This window comes from Aphelocoma coerulescens, chromosome 2, assembly GCF_041296385.1.
Source record: "Aphelocoma coerulescens isolate FSJ_1873_10779 chromosome 2, UR_Acoe_1.0, whole genome shotgun sequence".
Taxonomy (NCBI): Eukaryota; Metazoa; Chordata; class Aves; order Passeriformes; family Corvidae; genus Aphelocoma; species Aphelocoma coerulescens.
Window position 1 is genome coordinate 47,560,522 of NC_091015.1, and position 21,243 is coordinate 47,581,764.

A 21,243-nucleotide genomic window follows, 5' to 3' on the forward strand; every position below is an offset into this window, starting at 1 on the left:
TTGAGCTGAGGCAGAGAAACCAACAGCAACTCCATTCAAAACTGGGCTGTAGCCTCCTCTGTTCCTTATCTGTTGCCCTTCTTCTGGGGTCAAGCCAAAATGAGCCCATAATCCTGCTGGCAAGAGCACCTCTGGCACTGCTCCACATCTTCACTTACAACAGGGGCGGACAGCACAGAGCCCAGACACGGAAAGGATCCTGTGGGAAAATGAGTGTCATGCTGCCAGGCCCAACAGGGCTGCCTATAAAGACAGAGGCTCTCAATTCTACCACTTAGAAAATCTATAATCCTGGAAAATTTGTTCACAGTAAGCTGTAAATCATGCCAACGACGGATACAATTCACTGATGCACCACTAAGCACAGCACAGGAACAATTCGTGCAAGGCTTTGATAGGGGCTTCTTGTGGCACTGAATTTCCGCCAGGAGAGCAAAGAAACTATCCGAAGTGAAAATGAGCAGTACATTAAAGGAAAGCACTCAGGACAAACAGGCTTGGTTGTTTGTATTTCCAGAGCTGCTTATGTGTGAAAAGCAATTATCAGATTTGACAAAATGGCAGGCTAGTCCATGCTTTCAATTCCCTTGCAGTGGTAACTGTCATTTGTTTGGAAGGCTTTCATGTTTAATGCTAGAAATGCAGAAGCAACTCTGCCTGAGATACAAGGTATGGTAGTCAAATTAGATAAAAGTCGTAGTTAACATCATGGTAGGTTATAAACTGCGGTATCTCGGGACTGTTTCTGTTAGGAAAAACAGCAGCTCCAGAGGATAATAACCGTCTCAGGCATCTTAGCCAAATGCCCATGAGTCACTATTGGCTATAAGTGCATCTAGAGAAGATAATAAAAAATTTTCAGGGGCAGAAAGCAAGTCAAAACCTTTTCTGAATCTAATTAGGACAAATGAAAGTACAAACCTCGATTTCCCCTTCGTTTTTAAAACAGTCAGTTTTTACTGTTGTAAGTGCCTCTCACTATCACTTCCATCATTTATTTATCACATGACTCACTAACACACTCTGGTACTATCCAAGTTTATCATACCACTAATTTTAAAATTTCATATACAGCTATTCTGGGGCTCTTGCATCCCAGAAGATGTAATCCTCCAAATCTCTGCAAGCACAACATGAACATCCCCATGGTAGACCTTCTGAGATGGAAGTAAATACAACACACAGTAAACATGCAACTAATACCAAAACAGTTCTTCAGACCTGACCAAAGCACTGCTTGCATTTAACACCAAACAGGAAGAAGCCATTATTTTAAGAGAGATGACATTTCTGAGTGTAAAACACAGAACAGCTACTGTGGGGATCCTTTTGTTAGTCTAATGTCACTGGATCTGATAGATTTTCTCTAGGCTGAATGGAAAATGACTACAGCGATTTCTACAGATCTCACATCTGAGCACAGCATATTCTATACTCTTCTCAAAGTAAACTTTGAAGAAGAACTTTATTCTGGGGTGCAGCAATCAAGAAAAACACTCTATCCACATCCTTGGGAAATTCCTATGTCATTAGGGTGCAGCAGAGGCCATTGTCCATAAAGAGGCGGCAATTCTTGGCTATCTGCTTTGAAATGCTGCATATCATGACACCTCAAACCTCCAAACTGAAAACTTTCATTAGGGACAATCTGATCAGCCATATTGGATGAGTATACGTCAACTTGAACCTAACAATAAGCTTACCTTCCATTGAGATATCCCTCTTTTTTTTTAAAAAAAAGGTATGTAATCTAAAAAGGAAGCCTGAAAATTAGCCTAAATTTAAAAATAAAATAGAAAATGTGATTTCCTACCTTATACCTTCATCACCTTCTAATAAATGCCATGCAGCAGGAGGGCATTTTCAGAAGGGAGGAAAGTCCTAGGAAACAAAATGCTTTTAGTAGAATTCTGAATGGTTTCATTGAGTATTTTTAGCCTAGCCTCTTGAGAAGCTCTGCAAACATTTGCAAAACTCTAAAACAGAGCCAGGGTTATGTCACTATCTTTGGTACAAATAATTTGTTAGGAACTATTTTGTTCTGGCACAAGGATATATCAAGAGAGGATGCGTGAACTGGCTTGTTTTCTTTTGGATTAATGTTGTTTGTCAACTGAAGGCTGTCTTTATGTGGAAAGAGCAAGGTGCCAAGAAATACGTTTCACCATGCCAAAATTAAAGGGAGGAGCTCAGAAACAGTCTTTTATTACCTAATTCGTTTTATCAAATGACACAGATCAACTAACAGGGGATAACTAATAGGAAAAAGGGGTCTAATGAAAAAGTAAGTTATCAGCTGGATACGCTCCAGAAAACAATTATCTCCCTAGGTAAACAAGTACTACTGTTGGGAGGTCAGACACAAAACTCAAGGAATGGAGGTCTTCTCAGGATACCAGCCCTTGGTAGAGTTGAAATGGGTGAAAAAAGTAGTGGGATAAATTACACTGAGAAGAAGGGATGACTTGTTATTAAAGAAGCTAGTATCTTCAGATAAAATTATTCCTATCTGGCCTATACATATCCACCAGTTGGGGTTTTTTTTTGAAACACAAATCAAATACAGTTTGCCAGATTAATAACCTTATTCAAAATGAAAGTTAGGACTACAATAAAAAGAGCCCCATTCACCTACTCATGAACAAATTACCAGAATGTTTTTTAGAGCTTACAGGGAAAATGGCAGTTCACAGATCTTATTTTATCTTGATTGCCCTCCTAAGACTGGAAAGGATTACCACAAAAAGAAATATGCAATTTTAGATGATATTCTGCTTTATCCACAATAACCAAATGTACCATACATATTTATGTCTCCTTTGCATTATTTTCCCAATTGCATGAGCTAAACTAGCCAAACAATTCAAACTCATGTGGCTCCCATTCAGATTACATTAACTTTTAATTCCTAATGTGAACCATACTTTCATTTTCCCATTATTATTTGCTTACCCAGTATATACCTAAAATGTGCAAAATGTATCCGATTATTTTAGCTAGAAAAGTAACACCACACACACATAACAGCACAAAGACATTTAAGAAGCTTTGCTAAAAAAAAATCTAAAAATCAGAATTTCTTTGACTAAAGACTTGTGCCCCCCAGCAGCTAGAAGAGAAGCAACATCGATTTTTATGAACATTCCTTGAGAATTTTAAGTGATGCAATGGGGGAGTTTTATTATGCTATTCTTTTTCCTCCTCTTCCCCCTCATCCATCACCAGTTAATTTGAAAACAGACACGGCAAAGAATTTATGGGAAAATGCTGTCTCTTGGGATCTGCTGTTCTGCCTTTACTGCGGAGCTGTGAGGACCACACGTATATTTACAGTATGCTTTAGCAAGGACTGCTAGATGTAGAACTATGAAAGGAACCTAAAATCAGTCCCTCTAAATGGAAATACCAACCACTGCCATCCCAGAACTATGTCAAGAGTGGGCAAAAGATGGTAATGAGGACTTGGCACATCCTGGACAGGGCTGAGCAGCACTGCTGGGAAAGAGCAGTTCTGTTAGCATGCCTTTCCCTGCCCAGAAACGCTGAGTTACAGACCAAGTCCTAGCTCACATAAAACATCTTGATGACCCCACATCCAGCTGAGAGCACCTGCAGGGACAGAGGCTTCAGCCTAGACTTATATTGCTGATCCAGACTGTCATGACCCTTTCCAAGGGACTGCTGACATTCCCATCAGCCTGCACACGAAGCGGGTATCACCATTCCTCAGTGTCTCAATGGGCATAGGTTATTGGATTTTGGGGACTCTACAGTAAAGACAGCCCGAAAAAATAAAAGCAAAGAGAAAGAGCACATTACAGGAATGCAAATCAGTGAGCTCATGCAGGTACAAATAGAAAGCAGATTTAGCTGAGGAATGAAATAACCGGTAGATGAACTTACTTCATCTGCCATCCGCCTTTAAAACCCTGCAAAGAAAAGGCTCTAAGATTCATGGCCTTCACAAGATTCCAAGTGACTCTGCAAAGAGTGGGGATTCTCTGCCAAACACAGCCAGTCTTCACTTTCCTCCAGAGAGTCAGTCCTTGGCTGGCAAACTTTAACCACTGCGATATCCAGGCCTGCATATGGATGAGGTCACTGACCATGATCAGCACATCAGCATGTGTGTGGCAAATCTCCATACATATGAGAGCCAGCTTCTCCCCTGATGTGTGATCCTTCATTCCCACAGAACAGGGCAGTACCACCGTACCCTCTTTTTTTTCTCTCCCTGCCCCACTGCTGCTGCCTTCTTATTACTTTTTCCATTATTTCCATTTACTCTGGAACTGACTGCAAGGCATGGTGCCATCATGCTACAGCAAAATCCTCCTTGGCTCTGCCCACCTTGAAGAGACTGACAGAGGAGGAAAAACTGGCCAAGCCATGACAGTGAGCAGAACCAGAGAAGTAACCACTGCCACTCTCACCATTAGCACTTGGAGATTCAGTCAGGCACCTTCTTCCAAAAGAACTTGCCTGAACAACAAATAACTGTTTTAATTGCCTGTCCTTTCTCTCACAAGAGGTTTCTAGCACACTTTGATCATATGTCCTGTGCAAAGATACTGAATTTCCAAACTCTTTGCTTACTTTTTTTCTTCTAACCCTTTCCCTCCTGTGTGCCTTAAGCAACAAGTATCTACTCTATCTACCTGGAAACTAAGTAGCAGAGATTCCTGGACTCACATTCCTAAATCCAACTTTCTAATGCTGGGCAATGATTTTCTGGGTTCAGTTAGGCTACTTAAATGCGTACAGTTCTACCTACAGTGTTGTGAGAAGACTCCTCCCACAAATGGGTGTATATCCCATCCCAGCCAGTGCAATCTCCTGAGATCATCATTCCTCCACACCTACAGCATTCCTGCAGACAGCTTCTCTGGAAACTACAAGCTTTAAGGCAATATGCTCTGCACACCACCTTCCTTCTCCATGTCTCCCTGGCAAGTTTCAGCCTTCCTGCCCAGCATCCTTACATCAGACTTGTTCTGGTGGCACAATGTGAAGTCATTGAAACAAACAAGCTGAAGGAAAGGTGTTCATGCTTGCTGCTGTTTTTCCATAGCACACCGGCATTTTCCATCTGGTCCTGGGGGCACTCAGCCTAGATGAACTGCATAGCCAAGCTGTAGTCACAGTAAATACCAAGACTTCTCCACACACACAGAGCTGGTTTGGAAAGCATACTTGAATATAGGGAAAAAATTATTATAAGGAATGTGGGCAAGAGAGGCCCTCCAAACAAAGAAGCCTCACTTGACCTGATCGCTGACCTTGCCTAGGAATGCAGGTACTGCACACAGGAAGAAAGTTATCTGTGCTGCTCAAGCTGTAGTTAACACCCGGAGTCATAAGCTGTTTTCCACAAGGAAAAGCTGTGTGTAAGGTCAGAAGACAATAAATCACTCTGCATTATGGATCCACTTATTGTTTAGGACACACACATGCAGAAATATCAAAGGCTTTTCAAAATTAACAGTGAGTGATTATGTGAGGCAAATGTAATGAAAACACATCAGAGTCTCTTAGCTAGCAGTAGAGAATATTCAGCCAAAGGCTTCCTCTGACTCCCACTGCGAACAGCGCAGTATGGAAATAAACAAAATGATGTATTAGGAGAATGAAGACTGAGGCTTTGCACTAACTTATTGTTTTCCTGAACCATTAATTGCTAGACAGCTTTCTGTGTCACAATAGCATTTAAATTACTGAGCTTTTATATGATAAATTTACTGTATGTTTTTGAGGATGGACAAAACTTTTATAATTATTAAAACATGTCTAACAGGAACCATTATAAAGGACAACTGAGCATTTGGTCTTCCATTTGCTGTTATAAAACACAATCTACGCAAACAGATGATAAGCAATTAACAGGTTTAACAACACATGCGATTAGCTGCAGTCATATTTAGATAGAGTGATTCTTATGCATGTTAAGTGGATTATTTAATTAAGTGATATGCATTTCAGCAGAATACACTGGATGAGAGTGTGTGCAAGTTGCATGCATGTTGAAAAGAAAGAGGTCTTGTGAATCCAACACACATAGGTGGGAGCTGTGACATAGGCTGTTACTAAGGATTATCCAATGCTTCCCATAAACCTGATTTTCACTTCCTTATCATTTTGCCAGACTAATTGTTTGGGCTGAAACTTTCCACATTGGATGTGTGCTTCAGGCTATTTTTTTCTTACATTAACCAAAATGGTTCAATTATTTCCAAGATAGAAACCAGGAAAAAAAAAAAAAAGAAGACACTGTTTTATAATGAGAAAATATTATCTGGTACCTCCTCCTTCAAGAATTCAAATATCCTTCTTGTTTTAAACAGCAGAGAGTACATTTTTATCAGGGAAGTGGCTCTTGCTAAGCCAGTTAAAATCAGTTCAAATATGATGACACTCCAAATGCCTGCAAACTTGGGAGAGGTGCTGGATATTGAATTTAATGCTGGGTTCCACTGACAAGAATTATCTTCATGCAAAGAGAGGAAGGTAAAATGCCTTCCCTGGCACTGTTGCTGCCCAGGATGAAGGTCAGGCAGCACAGAGAGCAGGACCAGGCTGAACCACACTCTGGCAGGAAAAAACTGCTGGAAAGAGGAGGAGGAGAAAGAAAGTGTTTATGACCCATACCACTTATGCAGAAGAGAGTAGGATCCCCTGAAGAAGAGGAGATTAAAAAGAAGAGGATTTCACTGACTGATAATGAGTTTATGATGAAAAAAAACAGGGTCATGGGTGGGGTACGGCACTTGACTTTGCAAATTCTGTGTTGTGTGTGTGTAGCACTTAAGTAAGAATAAAGCACACTTAAAAGGATATAACAACTTTAGAAGTCAGAAATGTGCAACTCAAAGCTAATGTTCTCAGATACTGACTAAAACATGCTGCTCCTAAATATTTAGGCCACTCCACGTAGGTATCCTGTTATTGAAACATGAAACATCCCCAAAACTGCAGTCAGAAATAAACCTCTGTTTATTGGGAAAAGATCCCTCTTTTTAACACATATATAAAAATACCCCCCCGTTTCCATGATTAGATACGTACATGTAAAAAATGAGAAACATGGTCTGAAGTACCTCTTACAGCAATCAGGTGGATAGTTCTAACAGAGTTTTTTAAGGAAATATGCCTTTGAAAATCTTCCCCGTTTCCTTACAAATCCAGCTATATACAACTTCATTTCATCAGTCCTGTGGAGAGGACACAGGACTGATGTCATCACAGGACTGATGTCATCATCATGACTGAGAACAAAACATTAAACAAAACCCTTTGGAAGGTCAAACTGTGTGTTTACTCTGTAGCTACTGTGTAGCCTGGCACACACCACCTTCTACCCAGCCACAGTAGCAGCAGAGTCCGTGTGGGCAAAACCCCCATGCCTCTGCCTTCGGAGCAGCCACAGCTCAGACCCTGCCCTGGTGAGTTTGCTCCACCACAGCTGCACCATGCCAGCACACCCGGGGTCAGCAGGTTGTGGCAAGGACAGGACAGTCCTGAGCTGCTGTCCTCTGTGGGCAGAGAGTGGGATGGGTAATCTGCCTCAGCACAGCAGAATTTGTCATGGTTTTCACTGATTTCTGCTGTGTTTTTTGATCAGTAGCCAAGTGTTGGTTAATTATTGACCTTTCTTGTTGCTTTCTCTCTGGTTGCTCAGCAGAGAGAGGGCACTGGATGTGCAACTACACCACAGCCCAGAATTGAAATGTAACAAAGTAAGGCAGGCAGAAAAATTCCTGTGACTGGGGGTTCAAGGTTGTACCCAGTGATTAGTCTCTGAAAGATACACTGATTTTTTCTTTCAATTTTCTGCTTACTTTCTATCTCATTCACCTGTTCTCCTTTCAACAGTGAATTCCACTTTGCACAACTAGTTGGTCAAGTGATGAATTAGTCCTAAAGGCAGAAGGTGGAGAGGAACATTGTCTGTGCAGTTGCATCCTGCTTCTCCTCCTACCCACCCCCTACAGTATTATTTATTCTCACAGATAGAAACTTCAATATCCATTTATGGCAACACTATTTTCATTAATTATTTGCTTAATAATGCCACCTTTCCTTCAGCAAGGAAAATCACCTTCTCCCAGGAGAGATGATTTGCAATTTCATAGTAAGTGTGGCTTCTCTTAAGTAGTTCTAATTTTAACAGGACAAAGTACATCTTGTTTTACAAGGAAGGTGAAACCATTACACAGCACACCCCTACAACCTTTTCAGAATGCAAGCATTTCCTTAGAAGAAAAACAGATCTCATTCTCTGTGAATTATTATTTTCTTATTATTTTAGAGACATATTGAGACTCTGCATACCATACATTTAAGAAGACAAATTCATAAGAGATTCTGAAAAGTTAGAACCTTGAATTACTTTCTTCCATCATTTTAATATAAGCTATATTTGAACAATTTTAATGATAAAGAGGAACACAACTGAAAATTCACAAAAGAGGTATTTGTCACAGACACATCATCTACTGTCCAGTCCTGTTTCTCCATTGCATAAGACTATTTCCTTTAGTGCTGGCTGATGTGGCATATGCTCCCAATAATACAGCAGAAAAGTGGCCTTGGTGGACACATAGCTTCTCCTCCCCTCTGGGTCTGGATGTGTTCAGTCTTACTACTTGTCTCTGTGATTATTCCTTCCCTAAAAAATTAACTCTAGACATGGAGGAGAAATTAAAATATAATATAGAGCAACTTCTTGATTTATACTTGATCTAATTGCTAAACAGCCTACTAGAGACTTGCTACATCTGGCCCAAAAGTTACCATCAACAAACTATGATAAAACGTGTGTTGGTGCACATAAAGGGAAAAGAAGTGCCTCAGAAAAGCAACACAAAGCACCAAGTGAATTGGAAAGAGTCTGTGAAAGGCAGAGGGCATGCACTGTAGCTCTTTCATGCTCTGGTTGGTTTTTGTGAGCTTGATTTATGTATAATTAACCATTTTTTCCCCTGCAAACAATTTCATTTGAAGCTGTGCTATCATTTTTATCCCCCATTCTCCTGCCACAGCCACATAAAACAGTCCAGTTTAACATGATGACAACTGAAACGCGTTGCCACAGCAAGAGTCCAAACTTCTCTGTTTGCATAAAATCCCACTCTCGTCCCCCTCCTGCTTATCCTATAATCACAAGAATGAAAGAAATTCATAAACTGTAACTCTCATCTCTAACAGAACCTTGGCCAAAATTCAAGCTGGATAATTAATTACATTCTGTCTCTCCAAATTCCCACACTAGGTTGACTAAGAGAAATAATTCTTCCCCACCTAGACAACAATGTTTTATATGGCTAATGGACAGAGCATTTCACCTCTGAGAGAGCTGGGAAGTTAACTGGAGAAAAACAAGAGATACTTACAACACTTGGATAAGACAACAGCGGCAGATGAAAGAGTACTGTAGTAAGTTTTAAGTGTATGTCAACCCAAAAGCTAAATCATGGGTCTCTAATTACACTTTCTGTCAGAGCATGAAAGCACAGATGATCATACAGGACAGGCAGCTGTGAGGATGGTGTCTGAGTGACTATAACACAAGCTGAATGATTTGGGATAGGAGGGTATTTGAGACATTCAGATATGGTTATGAAAAGCTGATAAATCAGTAAGGTAAAATACATTTATGTATAGCACTAGACCTCAATAAAATAGAGAAGGCATCCAAACCATTTCAGTCTGAAGAATATGAAGCATTAACACTATACCATGATCTCAGATAGCCATAAAACAAATCACTACCTCATGCCACTATTCAGCAAATTACCAATACATCAAGAGAAGAAAACTATTATGATACCTGTACTGCACACATAACATAAACCACTCATTGCGTGGGAATTCGTAATTGGACTTTTCTGCTGAGGCTGACATATGAACACCATAACCTTAAGCAGCACTCTTACAAGATTTTATTTATTGGGTATTTCACATGTATTTGTAAAGCATTTAATTAATGTCTTTCCCTTCTGGTACAAAAGGGTGTGTATCATCACTGGAAAAAATCACAAGGCAAGGCTGGCATGAAGGGTCTTGCTAGTACTGTATGTACTCCACAAAAACCAGTGCAATTCTTTCTGAGTACTGGAGGTATCATCAATAAAACCTGCATTGTCCTTCCTTAATCTGGTCTGTCTCATATCTGCTGTCCATCTCCCTTCACTTTTTAAAGATAACATGCAACCTTGAGGTTGTATCCATGCAAGAACAAGACATTAATACACGGTATAAACTACTTTTGCATTGGTCGTATTACTATGGAGAATATATGCAGCAGATGAGCCAAAAGCATAGCACTGCTCTCCATTTACCAGATGATAAATCTAGACCCTGTGTCTGTTTAGTTAAGGTTTTTAGAAAACTTTCCTAGTTCTAAACCAGAAGCAGTCATTTCAATCCAGTTACACTTGGAACCTGGTGTTGGAATAAGCAATTCAACTGCCATCCAATTCTTCATTCATTCTGCTCGTATTCAATCTGAAGGGCATAAAACCTCCAATATTCTTATACAAATAAGCTCCAAAATATTACAAGCGTAACAACCATAACACACCCTTATGTTCTGATGCACCCTGTGCATGCTCTTGAGATGAAGAGGCTCATGAGAAGAGAGGTCCTCTTGGTGACCAGTGACAGGACCCAAAGGAATAGCCTGAAGCTGTGACAGGGAGGTTTAGGTTGGATATTAGGAAAACGTTCTTCACCCAGAGGGTGTTTGGGCACTGGAACAGGCTCCCCAGGGAAGTGGTCACAGCACCAAGCCTGATCTGTTCAAGAAGCATTTGGACAATGCTCTCAGGCACATGGGTGACTCTTGGGGATCGTCCTGCACAGGACTAAGAGTTGGACCTTGTGGGCCCCTTCCAACTCAGCATATTCTGTGATTTTGTGAGATTTACTGCAAGCAGTTCAGGCACCTAAGGCTTGGAGCCCTAACCCCACATCACCACCAATGGACGGAGAAGAGACACAAGAAAATATCTCAGGTAGAATAATTAGTATCATCAATTTAGCACAACAAATCAATCTTCTTCAGCAGCAGAAATGCTGGGTCATTACATATTGGTTGAGAGAGGCAATAAAAACTGAAACATTTCTGAGCACAGAAATGGTAAGCAGAATGTTTGTATGAGTGTTTCATTTTTTTTTTATTTTATGTGTTCACTTGGCAGTAAGTATAGAGTTTAACATTAATTCTTCAAAAAAAAAATCAATAGCTGTTTATCTTCGAACTTCAGATTTCACAAAAAAAAAACCACCAAAAAACCAAACCAAGAACACGAACTTGTACACCGTTATTTGATTTGGAATGGATTATCACACAACACTCTTATAAGCATGGTCATCAATATGATGGTTTCCTTGCTTTCTCCATATTACTTTCATCAAGGTGAGATTTGCAGCACACAATACAAGAGCTCCAATATTGGTTTCAGTGTCCAAACTAATGGAAAGCATCACAAATCTCAACACTGTAAATCACACTTCCTTCCTCCTCTTGGCCACAAAATGTAATTACAGCTGAATCTAAGCACAACACACAAATTTTTCTCACGGTGTTTCGCATGGACATCAAGCCTTTAATCTACAGATCCTAACTCTCCTTAGATATTTGAATTTAGATCTGAAGTCCCTCCATAATACTCAGCTAAGAGAACTAGATTAACTGACAATCATTGCATCAGGGCACATAAAAGAAGTTCTTTACTTGAAATTACATTCCCAGTTTGAAGAGGATTCATGTATCTACTTTTTCAGACAATGTACTGAACTGATCCTAAAGGGAATTTGTGCTCCTAAACTCATGATGATGAAAATAGCCTCAAAATAAAGTGAAAAAGCTCTTAATTCACCAAAGCTACCCTTAGCTCTAGCTAGGTATCCTGAGAAGGAGGAAAGGAGGCAACAGGAACAATATATGCAGTTCCTTGAACAAAAGGCATTTAGGATAAATCCCCTCAGGATCAGACTTATTATCAGAGCTTGTGCAAAGAAAAAAACACCTTAAAGAGGGGAAAAAAGTCTGTTACAATCCCATTTATCAGCTGTCCTCCAGCTGACCTCTTAAGAATGCTGGACGTTTACAGACCATTTAAAGGAATGAGGGATTGGATTATCATTTGATGAGTTATGGAGGCCACTTCCCTTAAATAATCAACTCATACATAGATCCTGAACGTACAGATACAATACAGATATGCTTTACAGGTACAGTTACACTACATAGATAATCATCTACTGATACTGACTGACTGATCCTCAGCTTCAGCACACATCCCAAATCACTGCAGAATCCAGGGCTTCCTTTAGCAGTTCTCTCTGCATCTCTGATATCTTTGATCACAGGTCCTAGTTCTTCCCAGAGCTGGAGGCAGCCCTTGAAATCTGTCACACACTTGAGGAACGAAGGCCAAACTACACCATATCCTTTGGGTCTTAGAAGAATTTTTGCTAACTAGTAAATGTAATATAACTGTCTCCTTGCAATGCTTCATTTTTTTAATCCAGTAACAGTATCATGGAGGCTATAACCTTTGAGTTTAATTTTTTTTCAGCTGTCTATGAGCTTTATAAAACATTGAGGATCCTCCACCTTTCTTTGAAGGTCATGGGACTCCACATGAATATGGTGATAACTAGGTCAATACTTCAATGCATTAATCTGAAATAAGGACTGAGACTTCAAAGCTTTGGAAGGAAATGTATAAAAAGAGCCCAAAACATCACAGTGCTAATGATGAAATTCATTATAGTCAAATGGCCAGTCTGGTTTTCTAAAATTTCCAGAACATATGAGATATTGCTGAATCTTAGCAACTTAACTAGCAACAGTCTGATGTAAGTGATATGAGCAGGATTAAAAAGCTTTTTTGGTTTCAAACAACAGACTGGAACATCACCTGGAAAAGTGACTCTTTGGTAATACTAGCCTACTGATGATTTTCATTTACTACATATATTTTTAATGTGTTTGATTCAGTTCTCCACTTCCTCATTAATTTTATATCCTTTCTCATGGACCTTTGCTGGTTAGCCTGACTGACTGGTACCACTGTAAAGCAGGAAGAGAATCAATCTTGCAGATTTTAACTGAAAGACAGCTAGTAATAAAATAAAATAAATGAACATCTGGATCAAGAACATCTTGAACAGGAATTTAAAAATGGCTCACACAATGGAGCCATTAAATTACAGAATTACTGAACATTACAGAAATGTTGCTTATATTCTGCTTTACTGACATGGTAAATTACCAGCCTTGTTTGCTGTAACCCATACTTTTCAATTATCTGTTCAGATTAATCAGCATAACTGGATTTATTACACACATGTAGACACCTGTTTTATAAAACCAACCAACTGTGCCAAAACGACCACGCTGGAATCCTCTGGATCTCATCCAAGAGGAAACGCTTTGAAAGTGTTGCTGAACTGCCCTAAGAAGCCTTCAGTTTTATAATGAGGATATAGGCAGCCAAAGTAGAAAATACTTTATGATTTGCTAATCTCCATGTCAAAAAGACTAAAGAAAAAATGCTACATTTTGATCATTTGGCCATTGTTACACAACATGAAGACCAAAACTAACAATTCTTTCCTTGTGAGAAGTGACTGGTATCATTGCTGTCAATCTAGTCCTCTTTTACAGAAATATTTAAATTTTATTTATAACAGAGGAAAAAGTGAAAGACAAAAGGATGAAAATGGAAAAAATCCCATGTTCTCATATGAGTCCAAATAACACAAGGCTCTTCTGACAGAAGGGGTTTTTTTCCAACAGCCTGTTGCCAAGTACCACCCCAACATTATGGGGTATCTCCCACAGAGATACCCTACCTTCTAGAGCCACTGCTGGAGGCCAAGGGGGACACCCTCTGCAACATCTCAAGTATCACTGGGCATCAGCATGTTGGCAGCTGAACCAAGGCATTAATTACATTCCCAGACAAGAGGCTGCAGTCAATAAAAGGCATGCTTCATGATTCACATTTGGTGTTGAAAAACCTCTGTCAGGAGTCTCGTGGGAGTAGTTAATGACAGTAACCCCTGGGGGATTCCACATATGCCACACCACCAGATTAAAGGGTGCTTCCAAAAGGTTTCTGTGACTCTGCCTCCCAAGATACTTACACTAGGCCTTACACTAACCCAGAAATTCCTTAAGAAATTTTCAATGATTAAGAAGGCTGTGTACATGCAGAAGAATTAATAACATTGTCTCCTGGACAAACTAGTTAAAACAGCCCCTCTTCACATTTGTAACTTTAAATATTTCACTCATATGGTACTATCACTTGTTCAAAGTCAGAATTACTCAGACAGAGGAAAACAGGCAAATACAGACTTATTATGGTGTGGTCCATTGGCCTTTAACACGTTTCCAAATTCTTCCAGTAATGTCAAAAAAGGATGCTAAGCATCCAGAAATTGTGTCAACAATGATATTACACTGAAGACTGAGCAAATGGATTTCTCTGTAGAAGTTCATGAGCATGGAAATACATTTCTATTCCTATTAAATATGAAGATGCTTTGTTTACTTAGTGCTGAGCTGAACAACAGACCACTTAATTCTCAGGGCAAGACTAATTTCCAGAGGTCTTGAGAAGAAGCACTTCAGTGGACAAGTATTTTGAGGTCTCTCTGTATGGGTGGAATAACTTCAAGTCCAGGAGAAGTTAGGAAGGAAGTGAAGACACCCTTGGGGCATAGTTATTGCAGATTGAGAAAAAAATGAGAGAAGTGGAAAAGATGGTTTGGGGTAAAGTATTGTTAAAAACACGTCTAAGAAATCTCCACTAAATAGTCCTAAAATAGGTTTAGTGGTAGTGGATTTTGTTGTGTTTTTTTTGTTTGTTTTTTTTTTTTGTTTTTTTTTTAATTTCACCACAGTAAGAAAATAAATCTCTCCTCTTCTTTCCTCAACATTTGTGAAGATCCTAAAGAGCAAATTTTGATACAAATAAACTGACCATTATAAAGAATGACTGTTACATATCAACCACTGAATGGTCCACAAATAGCAGCAACATGTATCTGATAGCAATATGCTTCAACCTTAGGCAAATAATTACAGATTCCCTTTTTTTTTTTTTTTTTTACAGTGCTCACAGAGGAAATTTTTACTGATCTAGATAAATGTTTCAAAGTTCACTTCAGTGCTTTACTTACATTTTACACTTTATTTGCTTTTAAGCTAATTTGTCTTATTTCCCTCCTTTCTCTTCCCTAGCAAGGCTGTATATTAAAATTTCATGTCCTTTTTTATACAAAAATTAAATAAAAAAATAGAAACAAAAAAGAAAAAGAAAAAAAAGAAGGAAAAGGAAAGAGGAAAAGGGAGAAAAAGGAGACTGCTATGGTGGTAAAAGAGAAAATATGAGCAGGCTGCCTTTCACTACATAGATTGCTTTGGAAACCTACCATACAAGAATGAAACAGAACTATTATTAATAAATTTAGCAATTAATAATCACAGGTCTAAGAATTATTATTATCTGGTTGTGCTTGAGCTAACAAGTAGGAGTACAAAACATCTCATTTTTGAATGGCACTGTCAAACAAGTTAAAGAAAATATTTTCACGCGACTGTTCCCTTTAAGAGTTTTGTGGAAACTGGAAATGGGAGTACACAATCCTCTGTTGTGCACACAGTAACTACACTTCAGTAGTTCTGCTGAAGAGGCTCAAACCTGGTATTTGCTATAAAACTTCAAATGCAAACGTGAACATCTCAAAACATAAAAAGAAATAAGAAAACTGAAATCTGATACTTAGCAGCTCCAAGGAGACCTTTTCCTATCCCAACAACTGCACCTTACACGTCATTATAGTCACACTATAATTATTGCTCATTTTGCACTTTTACAAATGGGGGACTATGTCAGAAACCAATGCCCCTCATTCCCACCCTGTTTTCTGACATACATAATCCTTATAACCAATGTAAGATCCTAGGGCTTCCTCAAACATAGCATAGCAAAAATTATATTAATACCTATTAAACTAGGTAATTAAGTTCTGGTCACAAGAAAGGTTTTATACATTTTCATAGAAATTCATATACTTTCATAGAAAACAGTTTTTTTAATAAAACTGTCAAAAGTTCACTGCCAACAGTTTATTTTTTTCCTTTCATTCAAAAAAAATAATCTTTTGCAGTAAATAACAAGATAACACTGTATTAATCTGCATTACTCAGTTAATTTACTATGGGCTGTTCAGCTATTTGTTGTGAGATCAATCTGCCTCTTCATGGCCATCCAAGAGTCATGCACAATCCTGACACCTAGGAATGGTGAATCCACTCTCCAAGATACTGGAAAAAACAGCAAGATGTGCCATATTTCCAACACCATCAGGGAATGTTAATGTAATCATAGCAAGGTCAAATACACTCATGGTTCAAGCCTAAATGAAAACCTGCAATTTAAACATCCCTGATCTAGAGGTGTGGAAAAGGTAATAAGTAGACACTGCTCCCTTTAACTGCTTTGGGGAAAAAGTATTATTGCATTCCTATTTAATCTCATTTGTAAATAAATCAGTCTCAAAAAATTTATCTCCATTTCAGCAAACTCAATTTGATTATCTTCCCAATGACAGTGGAAGCATTTTTGTCAGCTGCAACTGCAATAGTTAAAATCCAAATCCTAAATACTTCAGTAAAAGATCCAGATTTTATATTCATTTGCCTGGCAAGTCTCTCAAGAGTAATAGTAGTTTATTTCTTGTTATAGGATGTCCAAAACGTAGATCTGTATAACACTATGCAAAATCACATGTGTATAATTATTACTATATCTGTCACAAAGTGGCTTTCAGATCACTGTAAACTTTTAATGAAGTAATGAACTTCTTGTAGAAGTACCAACAGATGACATAATGTAATGTTACCCTACTGATGTATAATTTGAATGCTGTGCAACCAAAAGAAGTCTGTCATAACAACCCCACACAATACAGAATAAGCAAATGCTTTATTCTTCCTGTCAAACAAATAACTCCTTCTTTTTTATTTCTGAAAGTGAGCATATAAATATTAAGCAAACTTGCAACAAAATGACCTGGAATTCAAATTTACACTGGAGTTCAAAATTCATAGCTAACATGCACAACAATCCAATCTTCTGCTGTAGAATATAATAATTAAAGGGGGGAAAAATTAAAAAACACATGCCCAAATAGAGGACAGAGTCTCTGCAATGCTTGCATTGGACTTATTTTAGTCTTGTTTGCTTTGCATGAAACAGCACAGTTTCAAAAGAAAACACCAGGAAACCTCTGAGCTTCAAGGATAAAAGCTGGAATCAAAGAATTAAAAACAAAAGCAGTATTTTAGTTTCAGATGTGCTTTTCAAGAACTGAGTTTGCTCTGTGTTTTCCTTACAAGCTGCTGACACTCTCCATGGGAAACACGGTTATTTTCAACTCTACTCTGGTGATTCCCTCTGGGGTGCTGCTGCCACACTGGGATGGTCTCTCCATTTTCCCAGAAGTCATCCCTGACTCACCATCATCATCTTTCCAGTAGTGGCAGAGGTTGCTTTCTCTCGGCGCAGCCACCAGAGCTGCCTGCGAGCTTTGTGGGATTCCTCAAGAGCAGGAGGATTCCAGTATCCCCTGCTCCCCAGCCTGCCTCACGGGGATGAACTTCCCAGCTGCTCTATGCACCAGGTACAGGAAGATCACACAAGGTTGTTCCACTTGGGGGAAAGATCTGGAGCACAACATGCCTTGGCTTCAGCCTGACCACCCAGGTGTACAGGAGACAAATCCAAGCCATATTATAGCACCTAAGTCTAAAACAGTCTGGTCATGGTTCCACCACAAAGCGCCATCACCTTGCTCTGGGAGATAATCACCTGTTAACATAGGGACCTCATAAAAGTAATATAATGGACACAAGCATCATTTTACAAAAAAATTCAGAATATGGGTGAACTTAAAATTAATTTGACTCTGAACACCAAAGAAATGCTGTGGTTTTGTTCTTCCTTTCCTGAAACAAAATGGCTGTGTACATAAAGGACTCACTATCAAGACAAAATACCTCTTATATGATCATGAGCAACAGAACTCTCTTGGCATCATTTAACCAGTTCTAATCAGAAGACAGAGTTTAAAAAACCCACAAAATCAAAGGACAACTCACTAAACATCAAATAAAAAACCTACCTCAAGACCAACAGGAAGTAGTACCATCCCAAAGAAAGTCATGGTTACAGCATTTAACTCAGCTATGAACCTTCCCAATTATTTCCAGCACTGAGTGACACCCTGAACTTAGCAGCACCGATCTTCACTTCTGGTTCCCTGCTGCAATGATGTTTTCTAGCAGAGAAGGAATCTGCAAATCGGAAGTATAGCACATATACAATGCAGACTTCAAATAAAGGGCCATTGTCACAATGAGGAGCCTACCATGAATAATCTCGTTATTGCAGTCATGAATGATCTGACTCATGAAGCGTCTGCAGCGATGTTTCAGGCTACAATCACTTGCTTATACACAAAGCACACCTGGCTATTTCACACCCCTCCAGCAAATAGATGCTTAGTAATGCTATTTGGCTTTTTATAAAAAGCCTTCAGACAGTACAGCCAGAGTTAAAAGGAAATTAATTCTTCTATCATTATGTGTTTCTTTTCGCTTTCTTTGGGAAAGGAGGAGACATACCTACTCCTCCCTCACATGTTTTGCTTTTCACATTGGGATAAAACACTTCCAATACTTCAGGATACAACCAGTGTAATTTTACACAGCCCTAAGTACCTGATACTCAACTCACACTGAGGAAGCCACCCTGGGTGGGTAGCACACAGGGGTCACCTGCATCACCCCAGCACACAGGTTGCCAGCAGCACACCTGCCATCGCCATGCCTGTGACCACCATGGGCACTGCAACTCCCACCTGTCTGAGCAAGGCACCAGGAGACAGACACATGCACAGGGTGAGGCTGCATCATGCCCAGGGATCTCACAGGCCCTCAGAACAATCCTGCTTTAAAAAAAATGCTGGTGACACAGCGCTGCACAGGTACGAAGCTGGATCAACCCTGCTGGGGTAACATCAGTTTTCATGGTTCTACCAGCTTTAGAGGGAAAGCCAGCATTCTCAAGCCACTAAGGAGTAATACTAGAAAATAAACATCCGGTTACAGAAAATATTCACAGAGGAGGAAAAATAAAAGGTGCAAGGAATTCAAGCTACATCCTTTATAAACAAGAAACCAACTCAATCTAACTGCAGAACTCAACTAACCAAACCTTTTCCAGCCCTGGGCAGCCTGGGCAGGCAGGAGTCCAGAATGCCTATGATTTAAAAAAAAAAAATAAAATTGAAACTTATGAGAATACACAAGTGTTTCTTAATAAGGCAAATTAAGTTTCTTTATGGGGATATTCCCAAGCTGAATATACATTTTAACTTGAAATAGAGGGAATGTTTTGCTAAAGCATTATGCAGATGTGAAGCTGCTTTTATGTAACTCAATTTATCAGAGAAGCATGTTGTATCATGTTGTTAAAATATTATAGAGATAAAAGGATAATAATTGAAATATTTGCATATGATATAGTACAAAGAAATAATGTATGTGAACAGACTATTTGTTGTCACATTAGCTTCAAGCAAATAAGGAAATAAGGGTTGATTTATTACTGAGTGTCTGGGGCTGTAGGATGGTAAAATTCTACTGATTGTAGTTTAAATAAAGCTCTAGAAAAGTAATGGGAAAAATCCTAGAAATAATTCAGGACAAATTAATGGTACAACATGAGGTCTTTAAGATTATTGAAAAAAATTAATGAATTTACCTTTTTTATTCATAGTATTTAAAGGACTGACTTCTAACTGGAATTTCTTACGCCTGCACTTTAAAGAATTGTTGACATGTTGAGGGTCGCATACCTTACCCATCATCAATAACAAACCAATTGAATCTGTTGTTCTGCAAAACCTGGCAGCACCTCTGCCTCAGGAGCCTGGGTGCCCAGCCTGGGGTCCTGCTGCTTCACCCAGCCACATCTCCTGGTGCTTCTCAGCTTGATTTTTGATCCCACTGTTATCACTGTGACCCCTTCCAGAATCTGACAACTCTAATCGTTATCTCTCAACCTCTACACTTAAACCGCAGATGAGTTTGTAGACTCTCCCTTTGCAATGCTGGCCTTGGTCAGCTAAAACAGTTTTCTTCCCTGTCTTGTGCCTCACTGCAGCAGGCAAGGTGAGGGAAGAGGAGAGGAGGAGAAAGGGGAAAATAAACTTCAGCGTGCACATACATACGTAAGTTTACACACTCATGCATACATGGGTATATAAACATATACTTAAGTGTATACAGTACACCTAAAGTAAGGTTTACAAATATGGGCTATACATATAACTAGAAAATAAAGGTGGATGCCTGAATCCACAGTCTGGCTTTGGCTAACGACTCCAAGTTTTGCTCCCTTTTTATTGAAGCTCACTGGTAAATCAAATCCAACAGCTGTGGCTTGATTCAGGAGGCTGGTGGAGCCCAAAAGAAAGTCTTCTGACAGTTCTCTCCGTAACACATGATGCCCAGGAAGGGCACCAGGAAGGGGTGTGCTCACACCACTGCTGGGGTCAGTGCCAGACAGCAAATGAAACAATATGAAAAAACCATCAATACCCTTAGGCATATGCAATAGTAGGATCACATTTAAGAGCACTTAAGAGATTTAAGAATCACTTTTAAAATAGTTTCAGCTTTTTTTCAGAGATGGCAAGTAGATTAAAAGAGTGTTTATTTCAAGTGGTATAGCCAAGGCTCTACAATTCTGTGTGTAGATATCCCCCAGAGAAAGAATTCCCTTCCGTAGTTGAAGTCAATCTACTGTAAACAGATCAGATTAAACCAAAATGAGACATTCTCAATGCAGTGTTAGACTGTCAGCATATTCCTTAGTAATTCCACAGGTATTTTGGAATGGTACAGACCAACCACAGATAAATAAAAGAAAAGGCACTTCTCAATTATGCATTTGTAACCATTTTCTCATTCCCTCCCAATAATAAAGTAATCCGCCATAAATGCCATGGAATTACAGCATCTTAGACTTCTTAAAAATAACAGGGGTTTTTCTGGGCAATAATAATACCTGTGGAAGTATTAGCAGGCTACTGTTCCTGTTCATGTTTAACTTGAAAATGAAAAATTTCAAATTTTAAAACCTGGAGAAGCTTTGG

At 39.2% G+C, this 21,243-nt stretch overlaps 1 protein-coding gene across 15 annotated transcripts in view; it reads right to left on the reverse strand.

Moving 5' to 3' along the window:
- The window catches only part of THRB (thyroid hormone receptor beta), a 169,717-nt gene that overhangs the window by 83,818 nt on the left and 64,656 nt on the right, over nucleotides 1-21,243 (reverse strand). For 5 of the 15 annotated variants that reach the window (XM_069007295.1, XM_069007293.1, XM_069007307.1 and 2 more), the window contains one exon: nucleotides 1,814-1,881. The exons of the other annotated variants lie outside the window; for them this stretch is intronic. The gene's annotated coding sequence lies outside the window, so the exon portion shown is untranslated. The remainder of the gene's footprint in view (nucleotides 1-1,813; nucleotides 1,882-21,243) is intronic. 15 annotated transcript variants of the gene reach the window in all.